Source organism: Nomascus leucogenys, chromosome 1a (genome assembly GCF_006542625.1).
Source record: "Nomascus leucogenys isolate Asia chromosome 1a, Asia_NLE_v1, whole genome shotgun sequence".
Taxonomy (NCBI): Eukaryota; Metazoa; Chordata; class Mammalia; order Primates; family Hylobatidae; genus Nomascus; species Nomascus leucogenys.
The window spans coordinates 73,945,376-73,972,530 of record NC_044381.1 but is presented as its reverse complement, the minus strand read 5'-3'; the positions used below and the strand labels follow the sequence as shown (position 1 = coordinate 73,972,530).

Here is a 27,155-nt window from a genome sequence, read left to right as displayed (position 1 = left end):
CACTTATAAGAAGTAGTTAAATATGGGTGACATTATTCTACCAATTGCCAAAGCATATACTTTGGATTGGCCACTCAACATTCAACTTCCACCTTATGTGCTTTCTTATGCTGCAGACATATTTAGCTATTTGGCTGGATTAGGAAGCATGAAAGTATAGTACATCTGTGCAGTATTCTGTGGCAATATGGTGCCAAGACTCTGATTCCCAGTCATAGAGTCCTTCTTTCTTCTACCTCGGGTGTTCCTACTTACACCTTGGTCGAATGTACATGGTACGTGTACATGGTATACAGAGCACCAGGTGTAAAAAGACTGTCAAAAAAGTTGGCTATTGAAATTATTGATATGAATAAGCTGTGTTGGTCCAATAAAATGGTGTGAATTAACGCAAAAACTCTAGGAAGAAGTGTTCCTAAAGTATTTAATCACTAACTTTTTTTTTAACCTTTATTTTAAGTTCAGGGGTACAAGTGCAGGTTTGTTACATAGGTAAACATGTGTCATGGGGGTTTGTTGTACAGATTATTTCATCATCCAGGTATTAAGCCTAGTACCCACTTGCTGTTTTTCTGAATCCTCTCCCTTCTCCCACCCTCCACCCTCCAAAAGGCCCCAGTGTGTGTTGTTCTCCTCTATGTATCCATATGTTCTCATCATTTAGCTCCCACTTATAAGTAAGAATACGTGATATTTGGTTTTCTGTTCCTGTGTTAGTTTGCTAAGGATGATGGCCTCAGGTTCATCCATGTGCCTGCAAAGGATATGATTGCATTCTTTTTCATGGCTTCATAGTATTCCATGGTGTGTACATTTTCCTTATCCAGGCTATCACTGATGGGCATTTAGGTTGATTCCATGACTTTGCTATTGTGAATAGTGCTGCAATGAACACATGCATGCATGGTACTTAATCACTAACATTTTTAAGGGTATTGGATAACTTGTCTTTCTGATGTGTTTGACATTGGCATGGATGATGTTTTTTCTTTTTTTCACAGACTTTTCAGAGATGAATAATGTTTTTTCTTAAAAGCAGTTGTTTGAGCGGCAGTGTCTTTCAGCTGGTCTTGTTTGTGTCAATAAATGTCTGTTGTTTATGTTACTATTGGTAACTGATCAGTGGAAGAAATGTTAATCAGCAAATGGAGAGTCCTGGAATGATAAGCCTTTCAACCTCTGATTTGGTTCCTCTCAGGTAAGGAAAAATTGGAGGCAATAAACCAGATTCCTTCTCTCTTAATAATTTTCTTCCTTACATTTTTACATCCACGCTAAGTGTAAAAATGACTATTGCTAGCCCCTCCCACCATATTTTATATTGCAGCTTTGTGGAATAAAGGCCATGGAGTCCTGTTCAAAGTCTCCAGAAAAGCTACACTGTCAGTGTCTTCAGGCAGATTAACCAGTCCTATCATTTAGTAACTTCAATGAAAGTCGCCGCACGTTTTTGTCCTGGATTTCTTGAGAATCCGTTGGAGGTGAGTCATATGTATTTTTTTTTTCAACACACATATTAAAGGAAAGCTACAATTTATTATTTTGGATCAAAAACTTGTGTTTAGAACTACAGATAAAAATATCAAACTTTTATCTTATTTTTTAAAATAGACATTTTATTATATTAAGAAAAAACATCTAGCTCTATCTTGTTATTTCTTTATCACAAAGAGAGAAGTGAAATCCGTATTTAAAAGGCTGTGGAACATTGTGCATCTAAAGTACTCAGCAAGTTATTCCCTAAAGCACTCCATATGATATGTAAATCTTTTGATCTTTCACATAATACATGACTACTATAAAGAATAATGAGTACAAGCTTGGAAAATACAATATTGACTGTCATGTAGTGCACTTAACCACAGTTATTATTTGCATGCCTTTGCAACATAACTAGAGGGGATACTTCTATGAATATGTTAAGGATATGCCAGTCTCTGCTAAAGAAAGATTTAATTGTATAAGAAAGACTTTTTCACCCCTTTTCCCTTCCTCTAGTTATTTTTTTTTTCAAAAACCATTTTCTCAAGATAGAAAAAACTCTTTTGGAAAGGGTAGAATTGACTAGAACTTAAAAAGGGAAGCTCTGCTACCCCTTTGTTATTAATTACCATGGGATGAGTAAAATAACTTGGCTTTGCAAAGTATCACTCTATGATACCTTGCAGAAAGAATATTTAAATCATGATAAGCTGTTCTTTATGAAAATCTTTATTGAAAACTCAATTCAGCAATCTAAACAAAATTTCGTTCTGATGGTTTAGTTCGGAGAATAGTTGAATCAATGTTTTTGAATGTTTTAGAAATTACAAATACGGTTTGAACTTGTTCAATAGCATTTATTTGAAATAAACAAGCCACCATCTTTTTATACAGCAGCGAAAATTTTGATATTTGAATTCACTTGGTTTTAGTCAAAATAATGAGCTATTTTGCTGTGGCTGGTTGTGTTTATGATATGATAGGACCTGATTAGTTAATTCAGTCCTAAGAGTGCAGAACTGCTAGCTATGAACAAATGGCTCACTGGTAGAGGCAATATAATACATGATTTTAAAGTAGTTGTACTAATGGGAAGAAAAATTGATTTCCATGATGGAATATGTGATCCCAAGAAATTAGTATCTCAATCTACAGAGGGAAATGACTACATAAAACTCTGCTAGGACGCATGGAACTCTACTTGGATGCATGGCTATATTGAGCCATTTAAACTTCAGGTTTTAAGAGTATATGAAGAGATTTTGATTCTAAAATGTGTGTGCAAATGTAAAAAACCTAGAATATCTCATAAGATATTGAAAAGGAAGAACAAATTTGTAGGACTTCGTCATCTGTTTTCACGACTTATTACAAAGCCACAGTGATCAAGACAGTATGGCTTTGGCATTTGGACAGATAAATAGGCAATGGAACAGAAGAGAAAGCCTCACATTTGTGGTCATTTGATTTTTGATAAAGGCACCAAAGCAGTCCAATGGGAGAAAGAAAGCCTTTTCAACAAATGGTGCCAAAATAACTGGATATTCATATGGGGGAAAAATAAGAACCTTGATTCTACGTCACACCATACACAAAAATCAATTCAAGATAAAGAGTAAACCTGATTGTAAAAGTTAGAACTTTTAAAAATTTCAAGAATTATAGGCAAATATTTTGCAACCTGAGTGTAGGCAAAAGTTTCTTAGATAAACAGAATTTTGAGCAATGTAACACCGTTACTTCCTTATTTAAAGACAGATGACAATTTCCTTATTTAAGCCAACAAATGACAACGGAATGATTTAGTCTTAGAAAATTGTGCACAAATCATTGCAAAAGTTGGTAGTATTCAAACGGTGGCTGAGGCTGTCCTATAAACCTAGAGATTGAAATTTCAAAAATGATGCAGCAAAATCCTTCCAGTGCTTGAAACACATCACCATTGAGCAATGATTCAATTCAAAGATGTTAACACTGAAAAGTAGCAAATTGGCAAATTAAAAGCAAGAATTTCTTTTTCAGATTGGCAAAATCAGAGTTAATGACAGTAAGGCCCTTCTAATGACATATGTTTATTTCAATGGTGAGTGTAAATTGCAAGATGAGATGTTTGTAAAATCTTTAGAAATTAACTATGTTAGAGCATCTATTTTTGGTGTGATGAATGAAACACAAGTACTGTTGGAGACTTAGGTGTCTTGTGCTTCTGGTGGAGCTAATTCCATGATTGGAAAACATAAAGGTTTATAGACAACCAAAAAAAAGTATGTCCTGAAGTTTTTGCAATAAACTGCATTGTGCATCACAGAGACATCAACTGGCTTCAAAATATTTATTAGCTCACTGTTTATCACTGTCTCGATATAGTAATTAAAACAATCAATAAAAAGAAATCATATAGCAAATATCATCTTCAGAGACTTTTGTTTTGATAAAGAACAATATGTCAGGCTTCTTCTACATACAGAAGTCAGACGGCTTTCTAAAGGAAACTAACAAGACGTGTAGACTTTTTTGTTTGTTTGTTTATTTGTTTTTTGAGATAGAGTCTCTCTCTGTTGCCGGGTTTGGAGTGCAGTGACACGATCTCAGCTCACTGCAACCTCCACCTCCCGGGTTCAAGCGATTCTTTTGCCTCAGCCTCCCGAGTAGCTGGGGCTACAGGTGCGTGCCACCATGCCCTGCTAATTTTTTGTATTTTTAGTAGACAAGAGGTTTCACCATGTTAGCCGAGATGGTCTTGATCTCCTGACCTCGTGATCTGCCCGCCTCAGCCTCCCAAAGTGTTGGGATTACAGGCATGAGCCACCGCGCCTGGCCAATTTGTGCTCTTTAAAGATGCAATAAAAAATAGATTTTTAGATTTATTTTCTTTAGAAGTGAAGCCGTGGATGTTAGATCCAGCTGGAAGCAATGCTCAGTCAGCTGTGGAGGAAATTCAAATAGAACTCATTGAATCAAAATATAATGAGGAATGCAAATACAAATTTGAAAAAAGTGAAATAGCTGAGTGTGGGGATCAAAATAACTAAATTTCTTTTTTCAATAATGTGATCTGAAATGACAAAAGTACTGCTTTGTTTTCTAACATCTTATATAGTTAAAAGTGGTTTTGGTTCAGTAAGTAATATATTAGCAAAGTAAAGAAACAGAATTGATATGTTCAAGCAGAGACATTAGTATTAAACTTACTAATATCACACTGAAAACTGGATTTTTAGTTAAACAACATCAAACTTAGGTATCAGATTGATTCATTCTTGGGTATATCAATTTCTTTTGTAAACTAGTTAATTTAAATGTTTTTTTCCTCCTATCAAGTAAAAGGTAGAAGTTAAATTTACTAAATCAACTTTTAAAATTAATTTAATTTTTTCAATCACTTTATTTTTGCTAGAAAAATCAGTTTTAAGTAATTTTAAAAATGCATTGCTATTATTATTATATGTTAATAAATTGCTAACATTCATATATAGGTTATACATATACATATAGTAAGTTTTATACTAACTCTTTTTATACTTACTCTTTTAGTAAGTAAATTTTATACTTTTTTTATGTGGAAAGCACAGATATACATACAACACATAAACAAATATACAATATATCTGTGTTATTAAAATTTCTTAGAGTGAAGTAAATAGGAAAAAAGGGTCTAAAAAGGCTCCCCGGAAGGCGGATAATGTAAAAAAGATAGAGAAACATCATACTAAGGTATTATAAAAGTGTTTTGAAAAATATTCGTTCAAAGTCAAATCATTACAAAACAGAAAGGAATTGCTGTCTTACCCCAAATCAACAGTTAGGGAATTGTCTCTAAGTGAATTTATTGTTAATCTCTGAAAGGGCCTGGACTATGATTAATACATTAAATATTTGGATTATTCCAGTGGGAGGCCATTTATAAACACTTATTTTAAAACCTTAATCTTTCATTAAAAAAAAATTCAACATTGGCTGGACGTGGTGGCTCATGCCTGTAATCCCAGCACTTTGGGAGGCCAGGGTGGGCAGATCACCTGAGGTCAGGAGTTTGAGACCAGCCCAGCCAGCATGTGAAACCTCCGTCTCCACTAAAAATACAAAAATTAGCTGAGCATGGTGGCACTCCCCTGTAGTCTCAGCTACTTGGGAGGCTGAGACAGGATAATTGCTTTAACCCAGGAGATGGAGGTTGCAGTGAGCCAAGATCATGCCACTACACTCCAGCCTGGGTGACAGAGTGAGACTCCATCTCAAAAAAAAAAAAAAAAAAAATTAACATTTTTCAACACTGATTAGTTTCATATAAATGATTCATTCATAAAAAGTAAATTATATACGTTTCCCTTATAACAAATTATACCTTTTGAAACCTATTTTCACTCTATGTTTTATATATCAACGGACTGATTTTCTTTAGTAACTTAACTGTAACAGACTACACTTTCTACACTTAAATTTTTTTAGTTATCCAGTAGTTTATGGTAATTGGTCTAGCACTATAATTTTTTTTCTGGAGGGCATGTGGGGGTGGGGTGATGATTAGAGGAGCCTAAAGGAATTTGTAAGGGAAAAAAAATTAATTCTAAACAAGAAAAGTTTATGCATTTATTATACTGACAAGGATGATTTTTTATGAGTTATTGTTTGCTAAGTGCTGACAACGATTGTTGGTTGGTATAAAAGTATGTTTTAGTTAGTGTATTATACATGGGCCTCCTCAGTAACTTACCCTCCAAAAGGTAAAAGAATCTTTTTAGAGATGAAATCATGCAGACATAGCGTCTTTAAAACAAAACTTTTTTTTTTTTTTTTTATACTTTAAGTTCTGGGATACTTGTGCAGGTTTGTATACTTTCTGCACACTTGTATACTGTGCAGAACGTGCAGGTTTGTTACATAGGTACACATGTGCCATGGTGGTTTGCTGCACCCATCAACCTGTCACCTACATTAGGTATTTCTTCTAATAGTATCCCTCCCCTAGCCCACCACCCACCAACAGGCCCTGGTGTGTGATGTTCCACTCCCTGTGTCCATGTATTCTCATTGTTCAACTCCTACTTATGAGTGAGAACATGCAGTGTTTGGTTTTCTGTTCCTGTGTTAGTTTGCTGAGAATGATGCTTTCCAGCTTCATTCATGTCCCTGCAAAGGACATGAACTCATCCTTTTTGATGGCTGCATAGTATTCCATGGTATATATGTGCCACATTTTCTTTATCCAGTCTATTATTGATGAGCATTTGGGTTGGTTCCAAGTCTTTGCTATTGTGAACAGTGCTACAATAAACATGTGTGTATGTGTCTTTATAGTAGAATGATTTATAATCCTTTCGGTATTTACCTAGTAATGGGATTGCTGGGTCAAATGGTATTTCTGGTTCTAGATCCTTGAGGAATCATCACACTGCCTTCCACAATGGTTGAACTAATTTACACTCCCACCAACAGTGTAAAAGTGTTCCTATTTCTCCATGTCCTCTTCAGCATCTGTTGTTTCCTGACTTTTTAATGATCACCATTCTAACTGGCATGAGATGGTATTTCACTGTGGTTTTGATTTGCATTTCTCTAATGACCAGTAATGATGAGCTTACTTTCATATGTTTGCTGCCTGCATAAATGTCTTCTTTTGAAAAGTGTCTGTTCATATCCTTAACCCACTTTTTGATGGGGTTGTTTATTTTTCTTGTAAATTTGTTTAAGTTCTTTGTAGATTCTGGATATTAACCCTTTGTCAGATGGATAGATTGCAAAAATTTTTCTCCCATTCTGTAGGTTGCCTATTCATATGATGATAGTTTCTTTTGCTGAGCAGAAGCTCTTTAGTTTAATTAGATCCCATTTGTCAATTTTGGCTTTTGTTGCCATTGCTTTTGGTGTTTTAGTCATGAAGTGTTTGCCCATGCCTATGTCCTGAATGGTATTGCCTAGGTTTTCTTCTAGGGTTTTTATGGTTTTAGGTCTTACGTTTAAGTCTTTAATTCATCTTTAGTTAATTTTTGTATAAGGTGTAAGGAAGGGGTCCAGTTTCAGTTTTCTGCATATGGCTAGCCAGTTTTCCCAACACCACTTATTAAATAGAGAATCCTTTCCCTATTGTTTGTTTGGGTCAGGTTTGTCAAACATCAGATGGTTGTAGATGTGTGGTGTTATTTCTGAGGCCTCCGTTCTGTTCCATTGGTCTATATATCTGTTTTGGTACCAGTACCATGCTGTTTTGGTTGCTACAGCCTTGTAGTATAGTTTGAATTCAGGTTGTGTGATGCCTCCAGCTTTGTTCATTTTGCTTAGGATTGTCTTGGCTATGTGGGCTCTTTTTTCATTCCATATGAAATTTAAAGTAGTTTTTTCTAATTCCGTGATGAAAGTTAATGGTAGCTTGATGGGAATAGGATTGAATCTATAAATTACTTTGGGCATTATAGCCATTTTCACAATACTGATTCTTCCTATCCATGAGCATGGAATGTTTTTCCATTTGTTTGCGTCCTCTCTTATTTCCTTGAACAGTGGTCTCTAGTTCTCCTTGAAGAGGTCCTTCACATCCCTTGTAAGTTGGATTCCTAGGTATTCTATTCTCTGAAGCAATTGTGAATGGGAGTTCACTCATGATTTGGCTCTCTGTTTGTCTGTTCTTGGAATATAGGAATGCTTGTGATTTTTGCACATTGATTTTGTATCCTGAGACTTTGCTGAAGTTGCTTATCAGCTTGAGGAGATTATGGGCTGAGACAATAGGGTTTTCTAAATATACAATCATGTCATCTGCAAACAGAGATAATTTGACTTCCTCTCTTCCTATTTGGATACCCTTTATTTCTTTCTCTTGCCTGATTGCCCTGGCCAGAACTTCCAATACTATGTTGAATAGGAGTGGTGAGACAGGGCATCATTGTGTTGTGCTAGTGTTCAAAGGGGATGCTTCCAGCTTTTGCCCATTTAGTATGATATTGGCTGTGGTTTTGTCATAAATAGCTCTTATAATTTTGAGATATGTCACATCAATACCTAGCTTATTGAGTGTTTTTAGCATAAGAGATGTTGAATTTTATCAAAGGCCTTTTCTGCATCTATGGAGGTAATCATGTGGTTTTTGTCTTTGGTTCTCTTTATGTGATGGATTACGTTTATTGATTTGCATATGTTGAACCAGTCTTGGATCCCAGAGATGAAGCCAACTTGATTGTGGTGGATATGCTTTTTGATGTGCTCCTGGAATCGGTTTGCCAATATTCTATTGAGGATTTTTTGCATCCATGTTCATCAGAGATATTGGCCTGAAATTTTCTTTTTTTGTTGTGTCTCTGCCAGGTTTTGGTATCAGGATGATGCTGGCCTCATAAAATGAGTTAGGGAACAGTTCCTCTTTTTCTATTGTTTGGAATAGTTTCAGAAGGAATGGTACCAGCTCCTCTCTGTACCTCTGGTAGAATTCAGCTGTGAATCCATCTGGTCCTGGGCTTTTTTCGTATGGTAGGCTATTAATTACTGCCTCAATTTCAGAACTTGTTATTGGTCTATTCAGGGATTCAAGTTCTTCCTGGTTTAGTTTTGGGAGGGTGTATGTGTCTGGGAATTTATCCATTTCTTCTAGATTTTCTAGTTGATTTGCATAGAGGTGTTTATAGTGTTCTCTGATAGTAGTTTATATTTCTGTGGGATAGTAACGATATCCCCTTTATCTTTTTTCATTGTGTCTATTTGATTCTTCTCTCTTTTCTTCTTTATTTGTCTGGCTAGATCCTGTTTGCTTGGGTATCACCAGCACAGCCTGCAGAACCACAAATATTGCAGAGCGGCAAATGTTACTGCTTGATCATTCCTCTGGAAGCTTCGTCTCAGAGGGGCATCCGGCTGTATGAGGTGTCAGTCAGCCCCTACTGGGAGGTGCCTCCCAGTTAGGCTGCTTGGGGGTCAGGGACCCAGTTGAGGAGGCAGTCTGTCCATTCTCAGATCTCAAACTCCATACTTGGAGAATGACTACTCTCTTCAAAGCTGTCAGATGGGGACATTTAAGTCTGCAGAAGTTTCTGCTGCCTTTTGTTCAACTATGCCCTGCCCTCAGAGGTGGAGTCTACAGAGGCAGGCAGGCCTCCTTGAGCTGCAGTGGGCTCCACCCAGTTCGAGCATCCCTGCCACTTTGTTTACCTACTCAAGCCCCAGAAATGGTGGGTGCCCCTCCCCCAGCCTCACTGCCACCTTGCAGTTCCTTCTCAGACTGCTGTGCTAGCAGTGAGCAAGGCTCCATGGCCATGGGACCCTCTGAGCCAGGCATGGGATATAATCTCCTGGTGTGCCATTTGCTAAGACCATTGGAAAAGTGCAGTATTAAGATGGGAGTGACCCAATTTTCTAGATGCCGTCTGTCACGGCTTCCCTTGGCTAGGAAAGGGAATTCCCCAACCCGTTGCACTTCCCGGGTGAGGCAGTGCCTGGCCTTGCTTTGGCTCATGGTCTGTGGGCTGCACCCACTGTCCTGCATCCACTGTCCAACAAGCCCCAGTGAGATGAACCAACCCAGCACCTCCGTTGGAAATGCAGAAATCACCTGTCTTCTGTGTCACTCATGCTAGGAACTGTAGACTGGAGCTGTTCCTATTTGGCCATCTTGGAACCTCCAAGAAAAGAATTTTCAACCCAGAATTTCATATCCAGCCAAACTAAGCTTCATAAGTGGAGAACTAAAATCCTTTACAGACAAGCAAATGCTGAGAGATTTTGTCACCACCAGGCCTGCCTTACAGAGCTCCTGAAGGAAGCACTAAACATGGAAAGGAACAGCCGGTACCAGCCACTGAAAAAACATGCCATCAATGCTAGGAAGAAACTGCATCAACTAACGAGCAAAATAACCAGCTAACATCATAATGACAGAATCAAATTCACACATAACAATATTAATCTTAAATGTAAATGGGCTAAATGCTCCAATTAAAAGACACAGACTGGCAAATTGGATAAAGAGTCAAGACCCATTAGTGTGCTGTATTCAGGAGACCCATCTCATATGCAGAGACACACACAGGCTCAAAATAAAGGGATGGAGGAAGATCTACCAAGCAAATGGAAACCAAAAAAAAGCAGGGGTTGCAATCCTAGTCTCTGATAAAACAGACTTTAAACCAACAAAGATCCAAAAAGACAAAGAAGGCCATTACATAATGGTAAAGGGATCAATTCAACAAGAAGAGCTAACTATCCTAAATATATATGCACCCAATACAGGAGCACCCAGATTCATAAAGCAAGTCCTTAGAGACCTACAAAGAGACTTAGACTCCCACACAATAATAATGGGAGACTTTAACACCCCATTGTCAACATTAGACAGATCAATGAGACAGAAAATTAAGAAGGATATCCAGGAATTGAACTCAGTTCTGCACCAAGCAGACCTAACAGACATCTACAGAACTCTCCACCCCAAATCAACAGAATATACATTCTTCTCAGCATTATATCACACTTATTCCAAAATTGACCACATATTTGGAAGTAAAGCACTCCTCAGCAAATGTAAAAGAACAGAAATTATAACAAACTGTCTCTCAGACCACAGTGCAATCAAACTAGAACTCAGGATTAAGAAACTCACTCAAAACTGCTCAACTACATGGAAACTGAACAACCTGCTCCTGAATGACTACTGGGTACATAACGAAATGAAGGCAGAAATAAAGATGTTCTTTGAAACCAATGAGAACAAAGACACAACATACCAGAATCTCTGGGACACATTTAAAGCAGTGTGTAGAGGGAAATTTATAGCACTAAATGCCCACAAGAGAAAGCAGAAAAGATCCAAAATTGACACCCTAACATCACAATTAAAAGAACTAGAGAAGCAAGAGCAAACACATTCAAAAGCTAGCAGAAGGCAACAAATAACTAAGATCAGAGCAGAACTGAAGGAGATAGAGACACGAAAAACTCTTCAAAAAATCAATGAATCCAGGAGCTGTTTTTTTGAAAAGATGAACAAAGTTGATAGACTACTAGCAAGACTAATAAAGAAGAAAATAGAGAAGAATCAAATAGATGCAATAAAAAATGATAAAGGGGATATCACCATTGATCCCACAGAGATACAAACTACCATCAGAGAATACTATAAACATCTCTATGCAAATAAACTAGAAAATCTAGGAGAAATGGATAAATTCCTGGACACATACACCCTCCCAAGACAAAACCAGGGTGAAGTCGAATCCTTGAATAGACCAATAACAGGCTCTGAAATTGAGGCAATAATTAAGAGGCTACCAACCAAAAAAAGCACAGGTCCAGACGGATTCATAGCAGAATTCTACCAGAGGTACAAGGAGGAGCTGGTACCATTCCTTCTGAAACTATTCCAATCAATAGAAAAAGAGGGAATCCTCCCTAACTCATTTTATGAGGCCAGCATCATCCTGATACCAAAGCCTGGCAGAGACACAACAAAAAAAGAGAATTTTAGACCGATATCCCTGATGAACATCCATGCAAAAATCCTCAATAAAATACTGGCAAACCGAATCCAGCAGCACATCAAAAACCTTATCCACCATGATCAAGTGGGGTTCATCCCTGGGATGCAAGGCTCATTCAACATATGCAAATCAATAAATGTAATCTATCATATAAACAGAACCAACAACAAAAACCACATGATTATCTCAATAGATGCAGAAAAGGCCTTTGACAAAATTCAGCAGCCCTTCATGCTAAAAACTTTCAATTAATTAGGTATTGATGTGACATATCTCAAAATTATAAGAGTGATTTATGACAAACCCACAGCCAATATCATACTGAATGGGCAAAAACTGGAAGCATTCCCTTTGAAAACTGGCACAAGACAGGGATGCCCTCTCTCACCACTCCTATTCAACATAGTGTTGGAAGTTCTGGCCAGGGCAATCAGGCAGGTGAAAGAAATAAAGGGTATTCAGTTAGGAAAAGAGTCCCTGTTTGCAGATGACATGATTGTATATTTAGAAAACCCTATTGTCTCAGCCCATAATCTCCTTAAGCTGATAAGCAACTTCAGCAAAGTCTCAGGATACAAAATCGATGTGCAAAAATCACAAGTATTACTATTACTATATACCAATAACAGACAAACAGAGAGCCAAATCATGAGTGAACTCCCATTCACAATTGCTTCAAAGAGAATAAAATACCTAGGAATCCAACTTATAAGGGATGTGAAGGACCTCTTCAAGGATAACTACAAACCACTGCTCAATGAAATAAAAGAGGACACAGACAAATGGAAGAACATTCCATGCTCATGGGTAGGAAGAATCAATATTGTTAAAATGGCCATACTGCCCAAAGTAATTTATAGATTCAATGCCATCCCCATCAAGCTACCAATAACTTTCTTCACAGAATTGGAAAAAACTACTTTAAAGTTCACATGGAACCTAAAAAGAGCCCACATAGCCAAGACAATCCTAAGCCAAAAGAACAAAGCTGGAGGCATCATGCTACCTGACTTCAAACTATACTACAAGGCTACAGTAACCAAAACAGCATGGTACTGGCTCCAAAACAGAGATACAGACCAATGGAACAGAACAGAGCCCTCAGAAATAATACCACACATCTACAACCATCTGATCTTTGACAAACCTGACAAAAACAAGAAATGGGGAAAGGATTCCCTATTTAATAAATGATGCTGGGAAAATTAGCTAGCCATATGTAGAAAACTGAAACTAGATCCTTTCCTTACACCTTATACAAAAATTAATTCAAGATGGATTAAAGACTTAAATGTCAGACCTAAAACCATAAAAGCCCTAGAAGAAAACCTAGACAATACCATTGAGGACATAGGCGTGGGCAAGGACTTCATGTCTAAAACACCAAAAGCAGTGGCAACAAAAGCCAAAATTGAGAAATGGGACCTAATTAAACTAAAGAGCTTCTGCACAGCAAAAGAAACTACCATCAGAGTGAACAGGCAACCTACAGAATGGGAGAAAATTTTTGCAATCTATGCATCTCACAAAGGGCTAATATCCAGAATCTACAAAGAACTTAAACAAATTTACAAGAAAAAATCAGACAACCCCATCAAAAAGTGGGTGAGGAATATGAACAGACACTTCTCAAAAGAAGACATTTATGCAGCCAACAGACACATGAAAAAATGCTCATCATCACTGGCCATCAGGGAAATGCAAATTAAAAGCACAATGAGATACCACCTCACACCAGTTAGAATGGCGATCATTAGAAAGTCAGGAAATAACAGGTGCTGGAGAGGATGTGGAGCAATAGGAACACTTTTACACTGTTGGTGGGACTGTAAACTAGTTGAACCATTGTAGAAGACAGTGTGGCGATTCCTCAAGGATCTAGAACTAGAAATACCATTTGACCCAGCCATCCCATTACTGGGTATATACCCAAAGAATTATAAATCATGCTGCTGTAAAGACACATGCACATGTATGTTTATTGAGGTGCCATTCACAATAGCAAAGACCTGGAACCAACCCAAATGTCCATCAATGATAGACTGGATTAAGAAAATGTGGCACCTATACACCATGGAATACTATGCAGCCATAAAAAAGGATGAGTTCATGTCTTTTGTAGGGACATGGATGAAACTGGAAACCATCATTCTGAGCAAATTATCGCAAGGACAGAAAACCAAACACTGCATGTTCTCACTCATAGGTGGGAACTGAACAATGAGAACACTTGGACACAGGGTGGGGAACGTCACACACTGGGGCCTGTCGTGGGGTTGGGGGAGGGGGAGGGATAGCATTAGGAGATATACCTAATGTAAATGACCAGTTAATGGGTGCAGCACACAAACATGGCACATGTATACATATGTAACAAACCTGCACATTGTGCACATGTACCCTAGAACTTCAAGTATAATAATAATTAAAAAAAAAATTCTTTAAGAATGTTGAATATTTGCCCCCACTCTCTTCTGGCTTGTGGGGTTTCTGCAGAGAGATCCGCCGTTAGTCTGATGGGCTTCCCCTTGTGGGTAACCCGACCTTTCTCTCTGGCTGCCCTTAATATTTTTTCCTTCATTTCAGCCTTGGTGAATCTGACGATTATGTGTGTTGGGATTGCTTTTCTCAAGGAGTGTCTTCGTGTTGTTCTCTGTATTTCCTGAATTTGAATGTCGGTTTGTCTTGCTAGGTTGGAGAACTTCTCCTGGATAATATCCTGAAGTGTGTTTTCCAAGTTGGTTCCATTCTCCCTGTCACTTTCAGGCATACTAATCCAACATAGGTTTGGTCTTTTCACATAATCCCTTATTTCTTGGAGGCTTTGTTCATTCCTTTTCATTCTTCTTTCTTTAATCTTGTCTTCACGCTTTATTTCATTAAGTTGATCTTCAATCTCTGATATCCTTTCTTCTGCTTGATCGATTTGGCTATTGATACTTGTGTATCACGAAGTTCTCGTGCTGTGTTTTTCGGCTTCATCAGGTCATTTATGTTCTTCTCTAAACAGGTTATTCTAGTTAGCAGTTCCTCTAACCTTTTATCAAGACTCTTAACTTCCTTGCATTGGGTTAGAAGATGCTCCTTTAGCTCGGAGGAGTTTGTTATTATCTACCTTCTGAAGCCTACTTCTGTCAATTCATCAAACTCATTCTCCATCCAGTTTTGTTCCCTTGCAGGTGAGGAGTTGTGATCCTTGCCAGCCACCTCACAAAACTTTTTATATTGTGGTTTTTAAAGCCAGATGGTGTAGACAGAGGGCAATTTCATATACAAGTTTTCTCATTCATAAATGTTTTACAATTTCTCTTCTATTTGATGACATATTAAACAAGAGTGTCTGTGAGGATAACACAATACTATGTTATCCTTCTAAAAAGGCCAGTTCATTCCATTTTACCTTCTAAATTATCCTTAAAGAGATTTTTTTAAAACAGCAAGATTAGCAAACTTCCCCCTTCATTCTTTTAAAGTCAGGACTTTTATAACTATTGATTTCTTTCAATACTTTACTATTTATACTATTATGCCATCAGATTTCCCATCAGTACAATTTCCTGTTGTAAAATCAAGTGGTCACTGGGTAAATTTTTTAAATTTTTAACTTTTATGTTAGGTTCAGGAGTACATCTGCAGATTTGTTATATAGGTAAATTCATGTCACAGGAGTTTGTTGTACAGATTATTTCATCACCCAGGTATTAAGCCCAGTACCCAATAGTTATTTTTCTAATCCTCTTCCTCTTCCCACCCTCCGTACTCAAGCAGGCCCTAGTGTCTGTTGTTCCCCTCCTTGTGTCCATGTGTTCTCATCATTTAGCTCCCACTTGTAAGTGAAAACAGGCAGTATTTGTTTTTTTGTTCCTGCGTTAGTTTGCTAAGGATAATGGCCTCCAGCTCCATCCATGTTCCTGCCAAAGACATGATCTCGCTCTTTTTTATGGCTGCATAGTATTCCATGGTGTATATGTACTGCATTTTATTTATCCAATCTGCCATTAATGGGCATTTAGGTTGATTCCATGTCTTTGCTATTGTAAATAGTGCTGCAATTAACATACACATGCATGCATTTTTATGGTAGAATGATTTATATTCCTTTAGGTACATGCCCAGTAATGGGATTGCTGGGTCGAATGGTAGTTCTGTTTTTAGCTCTGTGAGGAATCACTACTGCTTTCTGCAGTAGTTGAACCAATTTATACTCCCACCAACAGTGTATAAGTGTTTCCTTTGGCAAACTTTTGCCAAGTCACTCAAAACCTAGAAGCCTAAAGAACAATTTGAATCTCTAAGCAAATTTTCAGTTATGTTTCAATCATTGAAAACATTTGGATGCTGCTGCTGACCCAGGGCCTTATTATTAACTTGAGACACATCTAGCAAAGAACTAAAAACATGTGCAGAGAAAGTGTGTGCAAGAATGTTGACACTAACGTTGGTTCTTCCTCAATCTAGCTTTAGTCCTCATCTGAGAAAAAAACAAACAAAAAATTCATTTGTAAAATGTGACCTTTGTTCAATCTGACAAACTTATTTTGATTCATTTCAGAGTTGTATTCTAAAAAATTTTCTAAATTTAGAAAGAAAAGATTCAGAGTCATGAAGCCACCTTTTGAGGAACTTCTTGGACCATGTATTTGGAGCAGTATCTCCCAACTCTTTCAGCTGCTATACCCTTGAAACTGGGAGCCATAGAAAAGGTAAATAGTAAGATTTAAGGCCGAGGTCTCATGTCTGGGGTTAGGTTCTAGATTTGCTTGCCACAGTGATGGAATTCTGCTTTTTAAAATATCCAGTTGCAAGACCCTGAGGCTGGATCTCATAAATGGGGACACAAAAGATCTGTAGCATATACGAGTCCTCTGTGTGTGTCTTGTATATTTCTATTACAAGGATCCATTTTTGTGTGTTTTTGTACCTATGCACTTTCCTGACCCCAAATATGAAAGAGAGACAATTTAAAGCCTATTTATATCAAATCATTTGAATATTTAGAAAAATAAAATTGTATCCATTACTACAAACTCCAGGCATGAGAAAACATTCATTCTGGTTTGTCCTGTTAATTTTAAAATGTCTCGTTATCACAGAAAATGTCACTTTGTAAACTCTTTCTAGTATTCATAAGATGCAGAACACTTTCTAGAAGGAATACAAACAAATCTTATGCATGTTTATATATCACAGTGTTTTCAGGACTCAACTTCTTTTGGAGAAGACTTTTTTTTTGTTTTGAATAAACTCATAATTACACCAACAAACACTACTTTCACTGTAGCAATGAAACAGGTGGATATCCAGATGCACCCACTGGAAAATTGAAAAAAACAACCACCAAGATCCAAATTTCTCTATTTGTTTGTATGTTTGTTTGTTTGAAAAAAGACAAGGTGTTGGAAGGTTGAGATTAGAAAGTGTAAATTAGATCTCATCAAGGTTAGGGAGGAAAATATTCTGGATAAGTCTATTGTTTTGCTTATGCAAACAGAAAAATTAAGAAAAAATTATATTCCAGCTTGAAACTGGTTATACTTTGATCTAATCTCATCTTTTCTGACGTTTTGAAGAGTTCAGCCCATCTGACAACTGATTGGGTAGAAGTTAAGTTGCTTTAACAAAGAAGTCTTAAATATAGCAGCTTGAAAAAGAGTGTTCTGGAGAGAGCACTCCCCAGTGGTAAGACAGTTTCTATTCCATAAGGTCATTCAGGAACCCATACTGTTGTTCTGCCATCCTTTGGGGTCCTTGTTTGCACAATCAAAGCTGGCTTGTGGTTACGTCCATGTTCCAGCTTATAGGAATGGGAGAGGCATACAGGGGCAAGTGGCTTGTCTTTAAAGTTGGAGATCTCAGGAGTTGCACACCTCTTACTGGCCTCAACTTGGTCACATAGCCACACCCGCATGCAAGGGAGGCTGACAATATACTCTTTAGCTGGGCCCCTACGTACTTGGTTTAAACTCCAGTACTGTAGAATGGGAGAACAAAATTTTGTGGACAACCAGCAATTTTTTTAGTCTTTGTGGGATACTCTGATACAAGCACTATAATGCTGAGCTTGAACTCATGGCTTAATAAATGAATGGTTAAACTGCACTAATGGTCATATTGCAGAATAAGGGAAATAGAATACAATCTATTTCAAATGAATCTTTTTCAGAGATGGAGTAATGCATAAAGATAGTAAAAGACCTACAGCTTAAATAAACACATTTGTTTAAAAGGTGATGTATTGCAAGACAAATGAAAGTCAGTTGCTTTACCATGCCTCTATCCAAATGAAAATAAGGTCACCCCTGATTCTGAGAAGTTCATATAGGAAAGGGAAAGAATTCTAATTAGGATTAAGAACATTATCTCTCTTCAAATGTCTGCAAGCATACAATATTAGTTCTGTCTATGGCTATACCTATAATTTTGCAATATGACTTTTCTTTTAAAGGAGGAAACAATTTGGTAAACTGATAACTAATTTAGATAATGCTAATTGTATTGGGTGGAAGATGATTAGGAAAGTTATAAAAGAAACCTCCAGTGTGCTCTGCATGGGATATTACGGAAAACATGAATATTGTGTAAAGCTGTCATCCCTTCCCCAAAAGAGAGATGATTCCTGGATGTGCTTGTATTATACAACATCAGAAGAAAAGGAACTGGGGGCAGGGGTGGAGGACATAATAGTTATGCTGATTTGGGATACTTTGGAACCCCTCTTTAATTCCCTTCTGTGAATGGTGCATATGTGCTTGTACACACGTGTGACTTAATTGTGTAACATCATCACCTGGCTTTATATCAAAAATCATGCTTTGCATGTGGATTATCAGTATAAATTTACTTCTTTCTTAGTGAAATACAGATACACTTTCTTACTAAGTAAACCCTCTTGATCGTAGCTATGCCTACAATTTGCTGCCTTAGAATATTGTGGAACTTATATACCCTTGTTGTGGAAGAGTTGCTCTTATCAATCAGTTTTTGGAGGGCTAGTCCAATATTTGTTTCCCATTAGGTATGCATAATATATATGATGGTTAATTTTACATGTCAACTTGACTGGATTAAGGGATACCTAGGTAGCTGGTACTATGGCTTGAGTGTCACTGCCAAAACTCATGGTGAAATTTAATTGCCACTGTGACAGTATTGGGAGGTGGATTTTGTTCTTTTTTTTAACTTTTATTTTAAGTTTAGAGATACTTGTGCAGGCTTGTTATATAGGTAACCTTGTGTCATGGGGGTTTGTTGTACAGATTATTTAATCACCCAGATATTAAGCCTGGTACCAATTAGTTGTTTTTCTTGATCCTCCCTCTCCTCCCACCCTTCACTCTCCAGTAGGCCCCAGTCTCTGTTGTTTCCCTCTATGTGTCCATGTGTTCTCATCATTTGCCTCCCACTTGTAAGTGAGAACATGCAGTATTTGGTTTTCTCTTCCTGCATTTGTTTGCTAAGGACAATGGCCTCCAGCTCCATCCATGTCCCTGCAAATGGTACGATCTCATTCTTTATTATGGCTGCATAGTATTACATGGTATATTTACCACATTTCTTTATCCAGTCTGTCATCGATAGGCTTTTAGGTTGATTTCAAATCTTTGCTATTATGAGTCGTGTTTCAGTTGACATGCATGTGTACGTGTCTTTATAATAGAACAATTTATATTCCTTTGGGTATATACCCAGTGATGAGATTGCTGTGTTGAATGGTATTTCTGTCTTTAGGTCTTTGAGGAATCATCACACTGTTTTCCACAATGGTTGAACTAATTTACACTAACAGATTGGGTTTTTAAGGAGTGATTAGGTCATGGGGGCACCACCCTTGTGAATGGCTCAATGCCTTTATTGTGTGTTTTGGTTAGTTATTGTTTTGTTGTAAAAGTGTGTTGTTTCACATGTGTGTCCTCCTTACCCTTTCACCCTTCCACCATGTTTTGATGCAGCAAGAAGGCTTTCACTTAATGCTGAGCAGACATCACTGCCACGCTTTTGGACTTCTCAGCCTCCAGAACTAAACTTCTTTTATTTATAAACTACTCAGTCTGTGGTATCCTGTTATAGCAACAGAAAATTGGCTAAGAGTGCTGGTATGGCATTATTTCTGTGTGTGTATCTATGAGGGTGTTTCTGGAGGAGACTGGGGTATGAATTGGTGCACTGAATGGGAAAGATCTGCCCTTAATGTGGGTGCCACCATCCAATCAGCTGAGGACCTGGATAGAACAAAAAGGAAGAAGAAAGATAAATTCTCTCTCTCTCCCCTGGAGCTGGAACACCCTTTGTCTCCTGACCTTGGATATCAGAACTCCAGATTCTCCAATTCTCTGGTGCCAGGGAATTGCAACAGAGGCCACCCATGTTCTCAAGGCTTTGGCCTCTCAGACTGAGAGTTACACCATTGGCTTCCCTAGATATGAGGCCTTTGGACTTGGCCTGAGCCACACTATTGGACTCCTTGGTTCTCCAGTTCGCGGATGACCTGTTGAGGGACTTTTAGCCACTATAGTCACATGAGCCAACTCCCTTAATAAATGCCCTCTCATGTATCTATTTATCTATATATTCTATTGATGTTGTCTCTGACTAATACAGTGTGCTAATCTCCAGAAGTATGGTATGCTATACAGAATCTGTTTGGTATTATTTGGGGTAATCATATTTTCTTCATGTCATGTTATAGTCAACAGTGAAGATATGGTAACTGTCCCATGAGCACTCAACCAAGCAAAAGATATGTCTTTTAACTTCTAAAATTCAAACCAAACAATCCGTCTGAACTAGTGATTTTCTGTTCTTCCCCTCCTCACATGCTGATCCATTCTCCACTCTTTTCTGCCTTGCTTTGTGCCATGGGAGGATCATATCTCCCAAGCTCCCTTGCTCATGGACTTCTGGTTAGACTTAGCTAATCTTTGGAGCTCAGAGGATGAGAGTCGTAGTTCGGGGTAGTTCTTCCTGGCTCTCTCCTTCTTTCCAGGCTCTATATCAGGCTACAGCTGGCTCTCTTTATGAACACAACTCCCACTGTGTGTCCCTTTTCTACTGTTTTATCTCTCATTGTGTTCTTGTAACCTTATTTCTTCTCTTTGACCTTTCAGTTTTGAGGTGGTAACAGCTTTCCACTGTAGCAAGTGTCTGAGTACCTCACCATCTGTTGTTAATCCCGTAAACCACCCCATACCTTTATAAGTAATACTTTTCTTAAGGTTTTTTTATTGGAACCACTTGGGGTGAATTTTATTTCCTGCCACACCATGACAGGGAAGGTAGCAGACAAGCTTTTGTGTTGATCTCCTTTCAGTAGATTTTGGAAAGAGTTATCCATGCTTACTCTGTCTAGTTTCCTTTATTTATTTCTCTCTTGAACTCATTCCAACAAGTCACTGCCCCATCACTTCACTGAATCTGCCCTTGTCAAAGTCACCAAGCACATTAATTAATAAAATCCAGTGGTCATTTCTCAGCCTTCATCTTACTTGATCTTTCAGCTGCATTGGACACACTTAACCATTCCATCCTCCTAGAAATCTTCTTTTCACTTGGCTTTCTAGACCTCACACTCTACTGACTTTTCCAACATCTCATTAGCCAGTCTTCTTAGTATCCTTTGCTGGATCCTCCTTGTGACAGAGCCTGGAAAGCTATTTACCAAGCCTGCTTTCTACTTTTTTATGGACACTTATTTAGAATGCATTTCTGAATCTCCCTTGCAGTTTAGGGAGGCCATAGAGGTACCACTTCCAGATACAGCCCCTAAAATCTAAAATCTTCTTCCATGCTATTTCCCTGTCTCCTCACACAATGCAAATGTTCTTGATGACCTTGAAAACCATGGATTGAAGATGGAGGGATCACAAAATGGAAGAAGAGTCACCTACCAATCAGGAACATGCATTTTGAACTTTATGTGAGTTGGAAATACACTATGGCATTTGAATCATTATTCCTTTTTGGTTTTGTTTGTTATAGCAGGCAGTATTCCCAAACTCATCTACTCCTTAGTTCTCTGCCCCCTTAGTGCTGGGTGCCCAGGGCTCAGTCCTTGAGTCTCTTCTTTTTCTATGCTCTTTCCCTTATGACTTCACCCAGTCTCATGGCTTTAAATACCACCGATATTTTTTGTCAGCCTCACCCTTCCAGTTGCTCAGGCTAAAAACCATTTTTGAACCCCACATCTGATCTGCCGATAAATCCTATTGGCTCTGCCTTCCCACTATATTCAATATCTGTCCCCTTCTTACCGTGTCCACAGTGATCACACCAGTCTAATATCTGCACCTGGAACACTGCAATAGCCTTTTACTGGTCTCCCTGCTTCTGTCCTTGGCTTTCCAGTCTGTCCTTAACGTGGTCACCAAAATGACTTGTGGTAAAATCAGTCACGTTACTTCTCCCTCAGAACTTTCATAGCTTTGCCTCCCACTCTGAAAAAACACAAGAGCCCTATGCCAAGCAGCCATGGTTAGTTAGCTCTTTGACCTCATTTTCTACCACTGTCCATTTCAATGCCCCTGCCATGCCAGTCTCTCTGCTGTTCCTCCTTTCACATTCTGCAGGGCATTTTTTTCTTCCTATTTTCTCCCCCTCCGATGGTCCCTGACATCTGACGTGGGTCCCTGACCACCTCGACTCAAATCTTACCTCATCAGCAAGGTTTCTCTGACCATCAATTAAATTGCAACCCCTCAGCACACACTCACTTCTCTCTCTTTCTTTCCATTCTTTCTCCATAGCAGTTATCACTATCATACACATGATTTGTTTGAGTAGATTGTCTTGTTCCCTTTATCTCCCCTATGTTTCATCTCAGTGCAGGCAGGGATTTTTGTTTTGTTCTCTGCTGTACTTCAGCACCCAGAGCAGGGCTTGGCACACATAGGAGTGCTCAAGAATATTTGTGAAATGAATGAATGAATGAATGAATGAGTTTTCTTCACACCTTTTAAGCCAGACAGAAAAATCCAAGTTTTAAAGTTCTCCTTAAAAAAGCAGAATGCATATCACTGCCCTATGGGAGAAGCAACACAGAGGTGATAGGCATGACCTGAGAGCACAGCCACCACCTCAGCCTCCTCAGCAAGCCCAAAAGAGAGAGATGGCTCTGGAGGCACTACAGGGGCAGGAGGAGTTCAACGCAGGCCGTGCTCCATACTCACACAGTGGGTCAAGCACAATACTCTAGCATTCTTTAACTGCCAGGAAGCGCCTGGGCTTCTGGGTCTTCCACAGGCACTGCAACATGGTGCTGAAGGATGTGAAAAAGATGTGGGCCTAAGTCCCCAAGAATGGGAAGGCAAGGAAAAGTCCAAGCCAGTCAACAATGAGTGCTACATCTCGAAAGGGTTCCTGTGCGGGGACTCAGTCATCGTGGTCCTGCTGAAGGAACCTGCTCATCAAAGCAAGTAGGCATCTTCTCCTTGCAGGCAGAACTCACTCCCCTGGCCTGCAAAGACCTGGCTTTTGTGATGGAAATTATAAAGACCTGTGTTTTTTGTTAAAAAAAAAAAAATCACACACCGGGGACTGTTGTGGGGTGGGGGGAGGGGGGAGGGATAGCATTAGGAGATATACATAATGCTAAATGACGAGTTAATGGCTGCAGCACACCAACATGGCACATGTATACATATGTAACAAACCTGCACGTTGTGCACATGTACCCTAAAACTTAAAGTATAATAATAATAAAATTTAGAAAAAAAAGCAGACAGTACATTAAAGGAAAAAAGGGAGGAGAAAAGGAAGGAAGGAAGGAAGGAAGGGAGGGAGGGAGGGGAAAGGGAGGGAGGGAGGGAAGAGGGAAGAAGGGAGGGAGGGAGGGAAGAAGGAAAGAAAAGGAAGACTAATGGTGGCTTTGCAATGTGACAGAAAACACTCAGCACCATTACCAAACAGCATTTTCACAGCCCTCAAAATCGAATCCATCCCAATAATCCTGCTGACAGAGCCATTTGGAGATTGGGGTCCTCTGACCAGCATTCCAAGAACTGTAGCAAGCAGGCATTTGAAGCTAGTGTTGGCAGATTTAACATAGCAATATGTTAACTGAGTGTGTCTTTATTTTATGTAATAACAATGGTTATAATTTTACTGCTTTTAAAACTGTATTTGATTTTTCTTTGTAAAAATAGTATATACTCAGTATACATAAACTGGAAAATGTACAAAAAGGATAAAAGAAAACAGAGTGAGAAAGGAAGAAAAAATAGAAAGGAAAGATGGAAGGAATATTCATTGCCACAAAGACATAAACAAATAAAATACTGCTGCATGACCTACGATCTTTTTTTCCTTACATTAAAAAAGTCCTCTTTCGATGGCCTTCATAAGTTGAATCACATCAAATCCTGAACCAGAGCTGCTCTTGTTTCTTGCTACATACACTTGGCAATCAGTTCAATCATCATAATTATCCTGTCATCAGCAGCATTTAAAGACAGATGGGGCTATTCAGACATTTTAAACAGCCCAATGTGCAGACTTCAGTTACCTGTTTTCTCCATGTGAAATAACCATTCCAGTTATGTGGCAGTAATGAAACATTTCTTACTGAACAACCATGAGAGATTAAAAATGGTTTTGGCCTTGCCTGTGAGTAATGATGTCCAAGGATGTAGAGGGGTAATTATTGTGAAGACTTAATTCCTGTGTCATCAGGTATTTATAGATATACTAAGCATTCTACTGATTAAACGGCATTCAAGGTGACTAAACATTAACTGTGATTGACAGTTTACAGCTCAGACAGACTAAAAAGATTAAATAACATTAGAAAGTGGCAGGTGCCTTCTTTCCCCTCAGGGCATTTTGCCCTGTGAGGAAAACGATTGAGACTTCTAATAATATTGCTAACAAGTAAGTTTTGAACTGTTTGCTTGCAGCAGTCCTATTCCAGTAAGGAATGCAAATCCTGTTATGCATCTTTTTCATCTTGGTGAGGTTGCAATGGCTATAAAAGTTAGATAGAAGGTAAAGGAAAGTCTAACTTCCCTTAAGACTTAAAATACCCTGAAACATGTCCAACTTCTAGGGGCAGATAATGTTTCAAAGCTGTTAGCCAAGATCAATTTGTTTTATATCTGATACATTCTCTCTCAGAAATAGAGCCAAGATGATCCCAAATTCGGTTATTCATAATTTCAGTTAACCAACATTGCTTCTCTATAAAATTTCCCCTGTAACTGAGCCTTCAGTTATTTTACATGATTCCTAATTACATACCTATGCACGGCTTACCTCAGCCTCTATCTTTTTCTTTTTCTAGAAGGTTCAGAGATTTTTTTTTTACCATCTCCTCTTTAAGCCGGATGCCACTGCTTCCTATAAAACCATAATCATAAAAACTTACATGCTTGTGGTTCTTTGAACTTTATGAAATATTTCTTCTTTTCTCTTTTATCTCATGGCAATGGTAGTACCTAGGCATAGGGTTATCATGAATGCTAGAGGAAAGAAAGCACGTGAAGTGTTTGGCAAAGTGCTGGCCCCATATCATTTGCCAAATATAGTGAACCATTTTAATGAATTAATTTGCAGTATTTCATCCTTACTATAGTCTCATAAATTGGATAAGGTAAGCAGTATTGCTTTTGTTTAATGGATGAAAAAGGTAAGGCACAAAGGTTGAATGGCTTTCCCAAAGTAAAAAGACTTTTGAAGACCTGAGTGGAAATTAGAATCCAAACCCATTGGTTCCCAACCTAAGTGTGTTCCCTAGAGTCTCTAACCAGAGGTCCCCAACCTTTTGGACACCAGGGACCAGTTTCATGGAAGATAGTTTTTTCATGGATGGAGGGAGGGAGGCATGATTTGAGAATGATTCAAGCATATTATATTTATTGTGCACCTTATTTCTATTATTATTACATTGTAATATATAATGAAATGATTTTACAACTTACCATAATGTAGAATCAGTGGAAGCCCTGAGCTTGTTTTTCTGCAACTAGATGGTACCATCTGGGGATGACAGGAGGCAGTGACAGATCATCAGGCATTAGATTCTCAGAAAGAGCATGCAACCCAGCTCCCTCACATGTGCAGTTCACAATAGGGTTTGTGCTCCTATGAGAACCTAATGCCGCCATTGATCTGACGGGAGGCAGAGCTCAGGCACTAATGTGAGCGATGGGGAGCGGCTGTAAATACAGACGAAGCTTCGCTCGTTCACCCACCACTCACCTCCTGCTATGTGGCCTGGTCCCTAACAGGCCACAGACCGATATCAGGAGGTTGGGGACCCCTGTTGTAGACCATGCTATTGCTCTGGAGTGAAAGATGCCCCTGGATTTATTTCTCCATGTCTTATCCCTTAAGGCTTCACTAGTAGCACAATGCTTCCCACCAGTGCTCCCACCAACCCCTTTTCTCCCCCCTCCATTTCTCTCTTCTTAAGACTGTTTTGTACTCATTAAGAGCATAAGCTTTGCTCCATGGCAGATCTGGTTTGAATTCTGGTTCTGGCTTTTAATAGCTGTGTATAAAATGGACATAGGATAGTTGTGAGGATTAAACAAAGTGAGATATTGCTTATGTAGTACCTGGCTCATGGAAAGCACCCCATGCATTATTTTCGTTGTTATTATTATTATTCCTAGATAAACTACAGAGCTGTGCCGCTGTACCTGCTGCCATATCCACCTCTTGGACCAGCTGTCTCCTTGGTCTCCAGCCAACCTGGCTCATGGCCTCAGTGCTCCACTGAAACTCCTGATCTCTCTGTCAATGAATACCTTCTTCTGACCTATCCAGGACTTCTTTCCTGCCTGGGATACTGTGAATCCATCCTTCTCTATTGGACATTTTTCAGCCTTGGCATCAGTGCACCCTACCTTGGTAGTTTTCCTGATACACGGCAGTGCTTCTCCCATCTCATCCTGAGCCCTGCTTGTATCTGCGGACAGTCTTGGACTTACTATTCTCCTCTTCAACTATATCCTACAAGGCTCTTGGTTTTATTTACCATCTTGTATTCACCATCTCTGCTTCCAGAATAATTAATTGGCTTATTCCTATGCACATATAATTATAAATATAATTTTTTCTCTATCTCTGAAGGCTAGGAGAGAACAACTGAAGAAATATGGTTAGCACTGTTGGCAGGATGCAAAATGAAAAATTCCTAAGCATCATCCACATCATTTTAACTACCCTTTGCAAACCTTCAGAGGTGCAGACCCCTGTGGGTCTCATCCCTTTAGTGAAGGT

At 38.6% G+C, this 27,155-nt stretch overlaps 2 long non-coding RNA genes across 3 annotated transcripts in view; both read left to right on the top strand.

The window, feature by feature from the left end:
* Positions 1 to 888: 888 nt before the first annotated feature.
* Positions 889 to 1,759, top strand: LOC115835924. Its single transcript, XR_004030883.1, has 3 exons — positions 889 to 1,198; positions 1,328 to 1,481; positions 1,672 to 1,759. It is a non-coding gene; the product is annotated as an uncharacterized LOC115835924 (long non-coding RNA).
* Positions 1,760 to 16,532: 14,773 nt separating this feature from the next.
* The window catches only part of LOC115835918, a 32,231-nt gene continuing 21,608 nt past the window's right edge, over positions 16,533 to 27,155 (top strand). For both annotated transcript variants that reach the window (XR_004030881.1, XR_004030878.1), the window contains exon 1: positions 16,533 to 16,645. This is a non-coding gene — a long non-coding RNA (uncharacterized LOC115835918). The remainder of the gene's footprint in view (positions 16,646 to 27,155) is intronic.